General features: G+C 37.0%; 1 pseudogene; it reads right to left on the bottom strand.

The window, feature by feature from the left end:
• Window positions 1-13,199: 13,199 nt before the first annotated feature.
• Window positions 13,200-14,991, bottom strand: LOC131494524 (ferritin light chain-like; annotated as a pseudogene).
• Between the last annotated feature and the right edge of the window lie 513 nt (window positions 14,992-15,504).

Below are 15,504 nucleotides of genomic sequence, written 5' to 3'. Positions count from 1 at the left end.
ATTATGCCTAATAATAAATATAATAATTATAAATAATTATAAAATATTTATAATTATATTTATAATTATAAAATAAATATTAAAAAATAATAATTATAAAATTAGCCTATTTTTCTCTTTCAGCTATGTTCATTGTGTCAGTTCTTGCTTTACTCCACCTGAGACCCCATAAATGTGCAAGAATGTGTGTGTGTGTGTGTGTGTGCAGAGTATAGAGTAAGAATGATTACTCAGTAATCAAATGGAAATACATAAATGAATATATACATCCATATATATGTGTACTATATGCATAGCGTGTGTGTGCATGTGTGTGTGTGTGTTTACACTATGTAATCAGGTAATTTACATTGACTTATATGATGTAGTCACTGATGGGTCATATCAACTCGCTGTGACATTTCTAAATTAGAAAGTGTTTGCTGTGCCAATAGTAAGAGAAACTGAGCTGTGCATGCACACTGATCACCAGGAATATTGGAGCGAAGATATGGTGCATGAACTAGAATGATATTTCTATGCCATGTGACCAAACTCTGAATTCTATAAAAGAATATGAAACTGCACCTCTACCCAGAGAAAAGACTGCAATGAGATTCCAACCAAGAAAAATGTATCCTGGCCAAGGGAGGAAAAATGGCCCATAGCACACTAGCTGCTGTTAAATAAATGTCATGCCTCTATTTTTCACAGATGAATGAATCACAAATTGACTTAAATAAAATTATGCATAAGGCTTTGTTTTTAAGATTGTAAATAGTTTGCTCAGTTGATGAGATAATTACACATAGTGTCTATATTAGAACAAATATGTGAATCTTGCAAACAGAATTTTTAAAAATTAGAGTAGAAAAGGAAATTTACCTTTCTTCTCTTAGGTATATTTCAGGGATAAAAGTAACACAGAGAAAAAAGAATTTTGCTTCATAATATGCTGTATTCTTTCAGATAGGCAATAAGACCTAGAGCTGAGCGCATGTGGAAGTAATGGCAGTGTTATTAGGCTATCTCCCAGGACACTATTTTTTCTACTTCTTTTTTTTTTTTTTTAATTTTTTTTTCAACGTTTTTTATTTATTTTTGGGACAGAGAGAGACAGAGCATGAACGGGGGAGGGGCAGAGAGAGAGAGAGGGAGACAGAATCGGAAACAGGCTCCAGGCTCCGAGCCATCAGCCCAGAGCCTGACGCGGGGCTCGAACTCACGGACCGCGAGATCGTGACCTGGCTGAAGTCGGACGCTTAACCGACTGCGCCACCCAGGCGCCCCTCTACTTCTTTTAATTAAACCATCTTATCAGTTCCTTTATGCTTTCCCAAAGAATAAGAAATAAAAAAGCAGAAACCCTAGCAGTTTATCAGAGTGCTAGTGGATACGTATTTCTCCTCCAGTTACCACAGATTGCTTTTATATCTGTAATAGCATTTCCGTAGCTTAAAATATAATTTAATGACACTTCCTTATGATAGATGGGAAAAAAAGTGTTTGCTTAAGTTTTCATCCCTTTCTGCTTCCTACTTGATATTTTCAAAATTCCAATAATTTGCATCAACCTGGTTATTAAGATTTAACTTTCAAAGTCCTTGAAATTTCTATAGGTTTCCATAATACGATCTGTGTCATAATTAAAGAAAATAGTTTATTTTTCATGTTTTTTCAAAATTATGTAATATACAAACACAATAACTTAAAGAAAATTATAACATTGGAGATAAAACTGACCAGCTTCTACCTACCCACTTCTTTTTTCTTTTGATACAATCGTATCTTAACTGGTATATATTATTTTATTAAAAATAAACTTGTAAATGAACATATATGTTGGCATAGAGAATTTATAATATTGTTTTATGTGATTTACACATTTATATCAATTGAATTCTGTTTTTGCACTATTGAACAACTCTTATTTTTATGCAAAAATTGCTTTTAGATTTATCTATCTATATCATTTATTTACCCAATCTTCTTCTGATATATGCTTAGAGTGTTCCCAATATTTTACTATTACAAACATTGTAGCAATGAATATCTATGTACATTTTCATTATTTTATGTACTGGTGATTTCTCTAGAATAGATACTAACAAGAGAAGATGTTAGGTCACTTTTTTTTAACAGTAGTCACATTTTGAACTTTTTTATGTGTTGCCTAATTGCTTTACAAATTGGTTGATCAATTTCCATTCTTAGGGAGAGTATCTGTCAGTAGTTAGACTATAATTATAGTGACTTTTTTTCAGCCCGATGGACAAAAATATTATCTCCTTTTTTTTTTAATTTATCTGGTTATCAGTGGTATTGAGTGTCTTTTCATTTACTTATTAGAGTTTGATTAGGTTTTCTAAAGTTGTAGGTTCATATACTGTCTGTACTTTTTTGTTGGGTGATTTTTTTTTTTCTTATTTATATGTAGGGTTAGAGCAATTATTTACAAGTCATTTGTGAGGCAAGTATTTTGTCCCAGGCTGGTTTGTTTTAAAACATGAAATTGACTTATTCTTAAAAAAAAAAAAAAGTTTTTAGTTACATTTGCATGTCTTTCTCTTTGCTATTGTGCTTTTCAGTTCTTTTAAAAGAAAGCCTTCTGTCTCTCATTGCTGGCAGTTTGCTTAAGAGCTCAGTTTCTGAGGCAAGAAATTTGAATGCTTAATTCAAATCCTAATGCAGTCCCTTATTATCAGTAAATTTACTAACCTCTCTGTTCCATAATTATCCTTTTCCGTAAATTGAATAATAAAAAATGATAAATGAATTTCCCTCCCTACTAGGGTTATTGATAGAATTAATGTCCGTATGGCACTTAAGAGTGTCTAAGATACAGCAAACACTATAGAAGTATATTATTTTATAATCATTTAAATGTTTCATCTCCCATATTTTAGGTCATTAATTCATCTGTAATATATTTTTGGGTATGTTGTATTATAGTCATATAAGTTTATTTTTCCCATAGGGATGATCAATTTTCCTAACAGCATATTTAACTAGCTTATTCTTTAACCACTGCTTAGTGAGTCCTATTCTGTTATTCCTTACCACCTATGCATAGATCAATTTTGAGTTCTCTATTCTGTTCCAGCAATCTATTTGTCTAATACCAAGGCAAGATCACACTGTTTACATTTTTAAAACTTTACAAAATATTTCGATATTGGGCGGGGCACTGACTCTTTGCAATACTGTTCTTTCATGAGTGAATATGGTAAATTTCTATAAAACTTAAAAAAAATTAGGCATGAAACTTCAACTATGAACTATGAATATTATGGGATAGAAGTGCTAAGAAAAAACTTGTCAGACACCTAGTCCAACTCCCTCTTTTGACAGATGAAGAAACTCATACTGACAGAAGTATAAAGCTTATTTTGCAGGATCATTAAGGTAGTTAACGATTTAGGACATAAACCTAGATGATCTGATTTACTTAATTTTTTTTGTTTTAGTCATGTATTTGGCTTAACTCTCTTGCTTTTTATTTAATATTCCATTACCCAGTACTGAGTGAGAGGGTCTGTGCATAGCAGATGAATAAAATCTATCTTTACCACTGAGGAGCTTAGAGTGGAACAGGAGGAGATGGCGGAAGCTGATAGACACTTTCACTGCTACCTGATAACTAGTAACAGAGACTACGAACAGGAATCTAGCCAGGAGCAAGCAATCATTTGTGGAGTCATGGGAAAGGAGGTATTAGTTAATGTGCATATTAAACAATGGATAAGCTTTCTTCAAGGAGAAGGTTGGAGGGAAGGAATCTGAGCACACCAGGAATAACATCATGGCTGCATCGATAAACATGCTGTGCCCAGAGTTAGAGGAAATTTGTCCAAAGAATTAGGTGACATGTTGAAGACAGAGATCAGCTTGGGCTAGATGAAAATGCGTAGAATGCCTTTTAAAAAGAGTTTGATTTTTTTTCTGTAGTCATTGAAAAGATATTAGATATAAAGACAGTGATGTAGATTTGCAGTTTAGGAAAATAGATGTGGATTGGAAAGAAGAGACCATAGGTGGAGGGGTAAGTAAGAAGGAATTAGATCATGGAGCGCCTGGGTGGTTCAGTGGGTTAAGCGTCTGACTTTGGCTCAGGTCATGATCTAGCCATTCCTGAGTTCAAGCCCCACATTGTTCTCTGTGCTGACAGTTCAGAACCTGGAGCCTGTTTCAGATTCTGTCTCTCTCTCTCTCTCTCTCTCTCTGCCCCTCTCTGACTCACACTCTGCCTCTCTCTCTCTCTCTCTCTCTCAAAAACTTTTATTTTTAAACATTAAAAAAATTTTTAAAGAAGTGATTAGATCCTTAACTAAGGCATTTGTAATAGAAACGAGGGAGATTGTGTTTTGATAATACCACTTATAGACCTTGAGAGTGAATAGAGTGTCTGTGTAGGGAAGTGGTATTTGGCTTTGAGTGAACTGTTATTTAATAAATTAGTAGTTATAGGAAGAATAAATTAGGGGGAAGAAGGGAAAAGAATAATGAGATTCATTGAACACAGATGAAATGTGAAGTACCATTGAGCCTTTTCAGGGTTGTAGTTCAAGTGGGCAACTGGCAAATTGGATCTGGAGTATTCACCTGGGGCACAGGTAGCAAAGAGCTGGATTTGAAATCATGGATGACTGGCATTGCCTCAAAGAAAGGGTTTAGATCGGTATGAAAAGTGACCTGAAAATGGAATCCCAGGAAAATCCTGAGCCCATAAGGGCCAGACAGAGGAGTAGAAAATTATTAATAAAGGCCGATCAGAGGAGTAGATGGAGTAACAGGGGAGAGTGCCATTGCATGAGCCAGGTAAGCAACAACCATTGTATTTTCAGCTCCCCTTTTTAAAAGGGCTCACATTTTATGCAGTGAATGTATCTACAATGACAAATTCATTGACTCAGACAACCTGCACAGCAAGTTCCCTTTAGAGTCCCGTGTTTTGAATTTTGGGACATTTTAATTCTAGGCTTGTTCATAAGATGGCCATAATTTATCTTCTCAATTCCTTTCTCTTGTAGCAGTAGAATGTTTCATTTCCTTTAATAATCATGCTTCAGACTTTCAGTCTTAGCCCATGTTACCGAGTAGCACATATTTTTTCCTATTCAATTTTCATATTTGATGTAGTCACATAAGGGTACTATAAATAATAAATATGTATATATCTATATAATATGTCTACATCCCGTGGATGACATTCCTATTGTCATTATGTTACCGGTAATTTATGCCTTCCTACAGATGGAGAAGTTCCGGTGTGGCACAGCTGAGCAACTTTCTATTGGTAGCAGGGGGTGGATGGTAGAACCTTGTGGGTTTTTAATCCAACAGACCGTGCTGTCTCTATTGCTCTTTTCTTGGTCATTGGGTATGTAGCACCATCACTCCAAGTACCTCCGTCTTTAAATATGCAATTAGAAGCACACTAATAGACACAAAAACCTTCATTACCCAAAAGTGCTTAAATCATTTCCCTAATAGCTTCTCTGCAGTACAGCGAGAAGCCAGCGCTGGGCAAGGGCTAAACATCTTAAAGTTTCTGAAAATACCCATTAAAAAATTTCAGACAATTTTATTTCTCTCCAATGAATACGTGTTTCAGCACATTCAAAATCACATTACCCTATTTCTTCAGGCAAACCTTACGGGCAAAGCCCCCACAGGCAGACCAGCTGAGAAACAAGGCTCAGAACCTTGGGAGATAAACAGCCCTTTCCCGTTGCCTGCTGGGTTGTTACTTGAGAAATTCACTAAAGGAGACACTTCAGGGCTACCAGGTTGGATGGCTTTTTAGACAATTGTAATTCTCCGTTATTTTGTTCAAGAACAGCCTGTTGTTATTTCCTCTCTGGGGGCAGGAGCTGATTAAGTCAGCCTACACCGGTACGAATTGCTGACCTGCTAAATCTCCTCCAGAACATTTCTTTGCTTTGCCATTTGTTTTGATATTCATGAAATTGTTGGGATGGTGGTTATAATAGTCCCGCTTGGGCTAGTTACCTCTACTTAGTCATTTCAAAATGGTCTCCTTTTCCCACCTTGTAAAACTCCTGAAATTAAAACACCCTGGGTGCTTCATATGAGAGTGGCAGACCAGCTCTGGTTAAATCTAGGTGTGGTGTAGAGAATGGCAGCCAGAGGGGCTTCTGCTCAGCCCTGCCAGGCCATCTGTAGTGGACATCTGCTCTATTTGCCTGCCCAGAATCCATTCTCCCTTTTCTCTGGTATCAGCATCTAGGTGATTTTTCTTTCTGGTGAAAACACCCCTGCCCCTGTCTTGATGTAGGTGATTTGTGTGAGGTTAAATTTTCAGCTTCAGGGCAGTCATGTGACCAGGCACCAGGCAGAAAATGAGGGGACCAGTTCAACGATGGCAGGCTTACTGGTAAATCTAAATGTGTGCTGACTGTACCAAAAATACAAGAAGGATACCTAACTTGTAGGGTTAAAAAATGGTACAAACACTGGTCAGAAATTACAGATTCAAGGAGAAAGTAATAGAATAGATTTTACGGAATCGGATTTTGTGGAATATATAGGCAACTGGAACAAAACAGGTTTGTGGTGAAAGTATTCATGGGCTCAAGGTTGGTATTTCTTACTTTCCAACTTTGCATGGTTTCTTCTAAACCTAATCCATTTTTAATCTACTTTTTCCTCACCCATATGTTAGTTGATATAGCTAGCTCATTAAGAGTGACAACACTTAAAAATTTTTCTATTTCCCCATTATGCTTTATATATCAGCTTACTTCTCTTAGAAAGAAAGCAAGGAAAGAGGTAGGAATATTTTTCTTGTCTTTTGTCCTAGGAATCCCCAAATTACTCTACGAAAAACCCATTCTTGGTGCCCCTCCCCACCTTACTCCAGTCAGTAGTTTGGGTTCAGAAGACAATTACTTTTATTTCAAAAAGTTCTTGGCGTGGGTGTTTTTTTGGTCTCACTCAATTGCTTCTACTTGGTGACTTGTTTATGTGACCAATTGCAAGACTCCTCTCTTCTCTGGGCTTCTGTTCATAAGGTCATTAAGGTCAGTGTTCTCCAAGGGTACTTCTAACTCAGGAATTCTGTGATGGTGATGCAGAGGCTAGCAGTCAGCTGGCCTTACCCATACTTGTGGAACAAGAAAGGGGAACCACTGCTTAAGTGTTAGGTGGACACTTGTTCTGGAGGAATGTCTTGCCGTCTTTGGTGAATTGATCCACTCACTGTTTAGATTGGAACTGTTTTTTTTAGTGGTCACTACACAAAAATGCCTGGCCTAAGTGGTATCCTTTCCATTAACAAAGAAGAAAAACTACAGGAGCCAAGAAAACGAACTTTCATACTTTGAAATGCAATTTTTTAATAAGTAGAAAATGTTGTGTGCTTTTGGCTAGCCTGGGACTAATATCTGGTTTATGTGATTGATTACTAGAACATAATCACGTTTCCCTCTTGAGTTCCTTGGAATCAGGCTGTTCTCATTATCTTAGGTAGAAACACAAGCAAGATTTGAGATATAGTTACAAAGACAGACTATACAGAACTTTCTTAAAATGACTCTTACATTCATTTCAGAATTGGAAAACTATTGTTTTTTAGGATTTAGTTTGTTTGCTAACTAAAACCATCAGAAATATTCATAAAGAAGAGAGATTTCAATAGGTAGTTGGATTGTTTGAGTGGTAGACAATGTATGAGTCTCAACATTTGCATGATAAAGTGAAAGGATACCAGCTTCGTTTATGATATTTGAACCTACATTTAATAATTGCTGATGTTTGCCAAAGTTAGAAATTTTTCCTTAAAATCTGTGAATAGCTTTTCTCTTCTAATACTAAACAACTTCAGATAATGAATCAGATTTGGGAAAGTGGAGAGAACCCTACTGTGCAGTGGGCATTCAACAGCAGGCACTCATTAGGTTAAATCAAATGACTGAACTTTAATTCAGTCATAGGTTCAAGGCTTGGCTATTGCTGGCTTCATAATCCTGGAGAAGTCACCAAGCTACCCCAAGTCTCAACTTCTTAATCTGAAAGTGTCTATGACTTTCAATGTTTTCAAGAGGATAGAGAATCATACATGTGAAAAGGATTTGAAAGCTATATATTGCTATATATATTAAGAATATTAATATATGTCTGTATAGCCAGATGTGTTTGGAATTCAAATATCTTTACATTTTAGAAAAGTAATGTAGTCTATTATGTACTACAAACAGCAGAGAAGAATAGTGGCATTGGATAATCAAACACATTAATAAAATATTTCTGCAGGGACATTTGTGAATATTCATACTAGGTAGGACAAATAAATATTATAAATGAGTTTATATCAATGTAAGTGAGGTTAAATGGGTTCAGACTGCATAGGGGTTTCAGACTGCCTCAAAATAAATTATATATTTTTTCAATTTTCTGATTTTTGGATATCAGAATTGCAGATAAGAGACTGGGTGAACTTCCATTGACCACTGGATGACTCATTAAACATTATCTCTAAACTTTAAATAAAGAAGGGATTGGAGAATTGTAGCTTTCTTGTTTCAGTGCATGTATATGGCTATCTCTGTCATACCAGGAAGATATCTCTATGACTTTTTTTTTCCTTCTTATATAAAGTCTATGTTTTTTTCCTCAAAGTTTTTAAAAAAAAAATTGATGCAGCTAGTATGAGCACTCAAATCATTCCCCCAAATATAATTTTTTAATAAGTAGAAAATGTTGTGTGCTTTTGGCCACCCTGGGACCAATATCTGGTTTATGTGACTGGTTACTGGAACATAATTATGTTTCCCCTTGAGTTCCTTGGAATCAGGCTGTTCTCATTGTTGAATAGGTCATGCCCTGCTTGAATTACGCAGCTCTGGTATAGAAACACAGTCTCCAATTGCTTTCATAGGATTCCATTGGCATCCTTTGGTAAGGATGGGCGACATGAAAGCTTTTAAGTTGATGCTCCATAGACAGATATATTATTTTCTGCTGAATCCATATAGTATTCAATTCAGGTGCAGAGAAGAAATAGAAATATTCCAGGACTAAGTGAAGAAAATGCAAATTAATGTGACAAGCAAAGGTAAGGAATAAAGTGAAAAATTATATAAAACCTAGTCAATCAATTATATATATTTTAACAATTACAGAGTAAGGCAAAGGGCATACACAAAATCTTTAGGTAATGGCACGGGAAAACTCACAGACAGATGAAGCTAGTTAAATAATGTAATTATTTCTGCTTAGATGTAAGAAAATAAAGAGACCAGAGGGTATGCCTGAAATATTAATCTATGCAATTGATATAGAGAAACTATGGAAATCACATCATAATTGAAGAACATACATTAAAACCTCTAGACATTTATAAGTTTTATTCTTGTATGCTGATAAAAGAATACAGAGTTTAGAAAAGGGACAATTGCAAGCAATTGATATGTACCACACAATAATCATAGTACTTATATTATCAGAATATAATTGTTACCTACTCTGGTCCTTGGGCTCTCCAAGCAATAGAAATTGGGGCCAAAAGGGAATTTCCAGGCAAAGCAGCAGAAAGGAGACAGCATAAAGGAAAGTGTCCTTCATGCTGGCTCTCAGAACAAAGGCCTGGGAAATTTGAAGAAGCTAGTAAGGCAGGAAAAGAGTGACATCTAAGCATATAGGACAGGTAGAAATACAGGAAGTTGGGTGCACTGGCAGAGTGGACAGAATATGCATTGTGTGCCTCATTTGCCTGTTAAACTCCACCCCTGGTCATAATTTTCAGTATTATAATACAGAGAACATCAAGGAAACGTCAGTCCTGCGGTCCACCAGTCTTTGTAGTTGAGTTCCTCCTTTGGTTAACATTCTGCTTCCACATTCCTGCAAGATATGTTACTCAAGAGGCACTGGGTTTCAGCTCTTGAGGAATGCTGGATTTTGTGGTTAGGGTTGAGGGGACTCTAATCCAGCCCCTGCTCTGTCTCATGATATCAACAATGATAATTAGTAAGAGAAAAGAAAGCTATAAGCCACCATATTGAATTTTCTTTGATCTTGGGAGATAGCAAGCCTTGGATTCTGAACAGCCAGTATTACACTTTTCCACTAAACAGATTTTAGATACTTATGTTCTAGGCTGAGTTGCCACTAATTATTATGTGATTTGGGAAAAGTCACCTTTTATCTCTAGACCTTTCTTTCTTTCTTTGTAAAATAAAGAGATTAAACTGTATTATCTCTGAGGTCCTGTTTATCTTGGAAGCATCAGCTTAAAACACAGTTTGAAAACTCTCTGAAGCACCTTAGAACAATCAGGTATCAGGAGAAGGAGGTGCCTTTCTTTTTTTTTTTCTCCCAGTGCAGATGGGACATAAAATGAGGGGATACAGAAATAATAAAGATTCAATTTCTGGAATGAGACTGAAGAAACTATTAGAAGCATGTAGAACGGAGCAAATGCAAAACCTTGGTTTCTAAAGACTGTTTTGTTTACATGGACTATACTCAGATGTATCCCAGCTCACTCAGATCTTATTTATTTTCAAGGTCTTACCCAACCCTCCTTCCTTGATTAAGCTTTCCATGACTTTGTGCTACCCCCTCTTTGTTGCTTTATATTTCATTACTATATTATATTCCATGAGTGTTGGTAGATCTTCTCTCAAATTAGGTTTCACATTTTTTGAGGGTAGCACTATTGATGTCAGGATGACTTCAGAAGAAAATAAGGGATATTCTGCACGCTTCAGGCAGGCAACAAGAATCTGTAAACATAAGTGTATCCCCTCCATCTGAATTTCTTTATTTGTCTAAAAAAAGAACCACTCACGGAAACCTTCACTTAGTTTTAGACTGATTTTTATCTCCTTCAACATTCCTAGTCGGATGCAGACCCTTATTATTCTGAGTATTTGGAGGATGTGATTTGAAGCTGACACATAAGGTCAGACAGACAGTCTAGAGGTCATCTCAGTCTGGGTATCTTATTGCCACTAGGGAAGAATGAAAGGAAGAGTATTGCTTTTACTAATTAATGCAAACCTTTCTTGTCACTATGCTTTGAGTCATATAAACACAATTTAGACCAGAAAATTCATTTGTTCATTCATTCATCCAACACAGAGCACTTTTTCTGTGTATGCAAGTCATTCTATTAGGCATCTAGGGAATATTCATTTGCACACACCATGATCCCATCTTTGGGAAGCTACCTAGTGGTTCAAGAATGTAGGTCCACTCCAATGTGGAGAAAACTGTAAGTTTCTGTAGAAGTTTCCAATACAGAGGTCTCTGATGAACAAGGATAATTTTTGTCCTTTACTAGATAAAATGGCACTTTCTATCATAGATGGCATTCCAGGTAGGTTTACAAAATGCTTTTACTTATTGACTTATATGCAGAGAGAACAAAGCATTTGGGTATATGTGGCAGTTTCCCCAACCACTATTGCAGACTTAATTTGAGTTGTAAGGGGAGAAACTTTCAGTAAAGTTAATCTGGTCTCAAGTTGCTGTGATCACTTACATAATAAAAAACATAGCACTTCTCAAACTCAAATTTCACCAATCAAATCCAATTACCACCTATGAGTGATATGACTGATTTCTCTCTGGGCTAGTTTGCATCCTCCCTTTAGGGTTTATTTTTCATTTGGTGCATTAAAACCTTGGCCCTGTAAAATAACTATGGATTCTTTCTATTTTGAATCTGTTACACTGAAGCTTTCCTGTAGATAGGAGACTTAAAAAAAATTTTTTTAATATTTATTTATTTTTGAGAGAGAGACAGAGCTTAAGCAGGGGAGGGGCAGAAAGAGAGTGAGACACAGAATCTGAAGCAGGCTCCAGGCTCTGAGCTGTCAGCAAAGAGCCGTCAGCACAGAGCCCCATACGGGGCTTGAACTCAGGAACCGCAAGATCAGGACCTGAGTCGAAGTAGGATGTTTAACCGACTGTACCATCCAGACACCCCAATTGGAAACTCTTTTAAGGTTGTTTGGTTTAGCAGAAAAATCAATGTATCATCTGTTTTATGGTCTTTAATACATAATAATGTAGTAACAATTCATATAGCTGCATTCCTTTGGCCGTTACGTTCTTGCTACATGCGTGATCCTCTTGTCCCCACCTTTCTCTCATTCCCAACCTGTACCTCACTTCTTTAGAATTCTGCTTTATCCTTAAAGCTTTTCTAAATCCTGTGGCAGGATACAGGTAATAACTCTATCCCACATACAGCATTATAGCTCTTGGCATATCTCAAGTAGCATATCACCACAAAGTAAAAACTGAAAGACTGTCTTTCCTATTTAACTTTGAGTATTTCCATTTATCTTTTTCTGACAATGTCTGGATATTTAGTAATTCTTACTTGTGGATGAAATCTGTTTAGAAGATCTGTTCAGAGGGGCAGAACGTAGTCCTCCCTGGATGTTTTCTGTAATACAGCACCCAGATGTATTCATATCTAGATTTTTTTTCATAACAGTGTTGCTTATAAGAATGTGAGCTTTCGGAGAACCTGTATGGCTCAGTCTGTTCAGCGTCTGACTCTTGATTTCAGCTCAGGTCATGATCTCGTGGGTTATGAGATCAAGCCCCTAGTGGAGCTCCGTGCTGAGCAGGGAGCTTGCTTGGGATTCTTTCTCTCCCTCTGTCTCTGCCCCTACCCCACGCGCTCTCTCTCAAAATAAATAAGTACACTTTAAAAAAAAAAAAAAGGAATGTGAGCTGTTAATTGCTAATTCAAAAGAAAGGCCCCAAAATATTTTTTATCCATTAGATTTTATTATTATTATTATTTTTTTTAACGTTTATTTATTTTTGAGACAGAGAGAGACAGAGCATGAATGGGGGAGGGACAGAGAGAGAGGGAGACACAGAATCTGAAACAGGCTCCAGGCTCTGAGCTGTCAGCCCAGAGCCCGACGCAGGGCTCGAACTCACGGACCCCGAGATCTGACCTGAGCCGAAGTCGGACGCTTAACCGACTGAGCCACCCAGGCGCCCCTAGATTTTATTATTTTTTAATTTTTAATTTTATTGATTGGCTACAAAAAGATTTATTGTTTCCACTTGGCCCACAACCTGCCAGAGCGCTTCAGGTTAGTTAAAAAGCTGCTGAGTGGCTCCCAGGACAAGCTCAGGCCCAAGCCCTGGCACCTGGGGGATGTCAGAGGGGCCCCTCTAAGGTTGCTGGGCTTCAAACGCTCCAAGTCGTGCTTGAAGGTTGACCTTTAAAGGAGCCGCTCGCCCAGCCCAGGCTGGGGGCCAGCCAGCTTGCAGAGGTTAGTCAGGGGATTGTCCATCTTCTTGATGAGTTTCACCTGCTCCTCTAGGTCGCGGTTCGACAGGAAGTCATAGAGATGGGGGTCTGCGGGGGCAGAACCTAAGGCATGCAGAACGAAACGAGCCTGGTTTGGGTTATTCTCCAGAACCAGGGAAGTTTCCATGGTGTCCAGGGTGTTACGCCACTCATCTTGGGATGGCTTCTGCACGTCCTGGAAGAGGGCGTGGAGCCTATACTGGACTAGTATCTTCCAGAGACTCCCAGCGTGCTTGTGCTTCTCCTCAGGGCCAAGAGAAGGGGCCCACACACTCCAGAGCTGCCCTGTGGTGGTAGAAATAGAAGCCTGAGACAGGTAGGTGTAAGAGGCGTGCAGGTGCTTGTTAACCAGAGGGTTGACGGCACCCTTCCCCTTGGTGGAACAATTCTGGCAAATCTGAAAGTTGAAGCAAGAGACAGATCCACAGGACCGCAGAATGTGCTGCTTTTATCCATCCCATTTTAAAAGCAATACTATCTGTTGAGAAAGAATAAATACTTCAATGTTTTATTCGGTTTACATTTTTAAAAATAATTTTTGATTTCTCTTAAACCTGATGCAACATTTTGTGAGTTGACTTAAAAACAAGTTGTTGATTTCATTTTTGTAACTGAGTCAATGCACTTAACGCACTAAGAAAAAAAAGTAGAATTTAATTAATTACCACTAGTAGCCTATTTCTGAATTTCAGTTGGCTGACAGCTTTTTAATGAACGGATTCACGGTTTGCCATTTTTCAGAGGTACAGGCAAAACTAACAATCACACACAGTGCCAAGTCCTAAGAATTCACCAGGGACTCCTATTTTTAAAGAATGTTACTTACATCTTTATCTGGGACATCACTAAATGTTGCCTAGCTAGCTGAGTAGCTTGTCAAATATAATAAATAATACTCGACTTATTTTTATTAAAAAATCACAGTTCATTTTTCAAAAATGAAAAACCATCTTGATATTAATTCATTGCTAAGCATAGGACAGAGTGATTTCAAATTAGCATAAAGGCACTTTGTTCAATATGTGTCCAACCTGAAAAAACTGGGCAAGTTCACATTTGATGTGAGGAGAGGCACAGTTGAAAGAGGCAAGTTCTTTGTTAACAAGTAATATTTAAAATCAACCAATATTTTGATACATTGAAAAATTTCTGAAATGCAAGTCAGAAAATATAACAAAATTTTTCCGGAAAAAATATAAATTGTATTTCAAATTTAATACTTTAAATAATCCCATGGTCCTTTTTATCCTGTGGCTCGAACAACTCATTTCACTCCTAATTAAGTTCAACAAAGTACTGACTTCTCTAGGGAGAACACAGGTGTGTTGGGAACAACTTTGAAAATTTAATTTTTATGGAAGAAGTATACTTTTCGTCCTTTGTATGTTTCCTTTCACTAGAGATATTTTTATTACAGGTGTAGAAAAGCTAATGGGGGCCAGGCAGCCTGACAGAGAGTACTCAACTGATTTTTCTTGCTGATTACCTTGACATATTTGTTTATACGTTCTATTACATAACACAGAAAGGACTTAAAAATTTGTTTTAAAAGAAAATACTGCATTGCTTCCAACATTTATTTATGCGGTAAAGATGTGGGAAGAAAGATGAAAATCTACTGCGTAACAAACATCCAAGACCTTTGGGCTGGGTGAGATTCACCAACCACTCACCACGTTGGCCTCCATTTTACTGTGTGCCATCATGGAAGTTACCTTTTGGAAAGAAAAAACTTCTGTGTATATGGAAACTGCCAGAGTTAATTTTTAAAATTGTACAAATGAAATAATTCAATGAAATTAATTCCATAAATGCCAAAAACTCTTCTAGGTGGGAGAAGATGGGGAGAAGATGGAGAAAATCTTTAACTTTGCAGGCACTATTTCAGAACTTTTTTTTTTTTCCAGTGAAAAACGTGTATGTGCCTTTTTCCAGGCTGAAAAGTTTTATTTTTTCATTTTGTGGGGCTGATATAAGCAATAAAAAAACAAACAAACAAAAACTACGTATGACTGAAGAAAAAAAGAGAAGTGCTACAGAGCTACATTTTAGTAGTTAGGCTGGTCTCAGGAGTTACAGAAAGGAATCTTAAAGAAGTATGTTTTAAAAATGAGACCCAAATAACACATCCAGGTTTATACTGTGCCAATTAAGCCGAGCTCTAACTACCTTTCCAAACGTCCCCTTCCCAGCATTGTTCTGGATTGTGGATGACA

Source organism: Neofelis nebulosa, chromosome 14, assembly GCF_028018385.1.
Source record: "Neofelis nebulosa isolate mNeoNeb1 chromosome 14, mNeoNeb1.pri, whole genome shotgun sequence".
Taxonomy (NCBI): Eukaryota; Metazoa; Chordata; class Mammalia; order Carnivora; family Felidae; genus Neofelis; species Neofelis nebulosa.
Note: the sequence above shows the minus strand (reverse complement) of the source record. Positions and strands in the feature narration are given on the sequence as shown.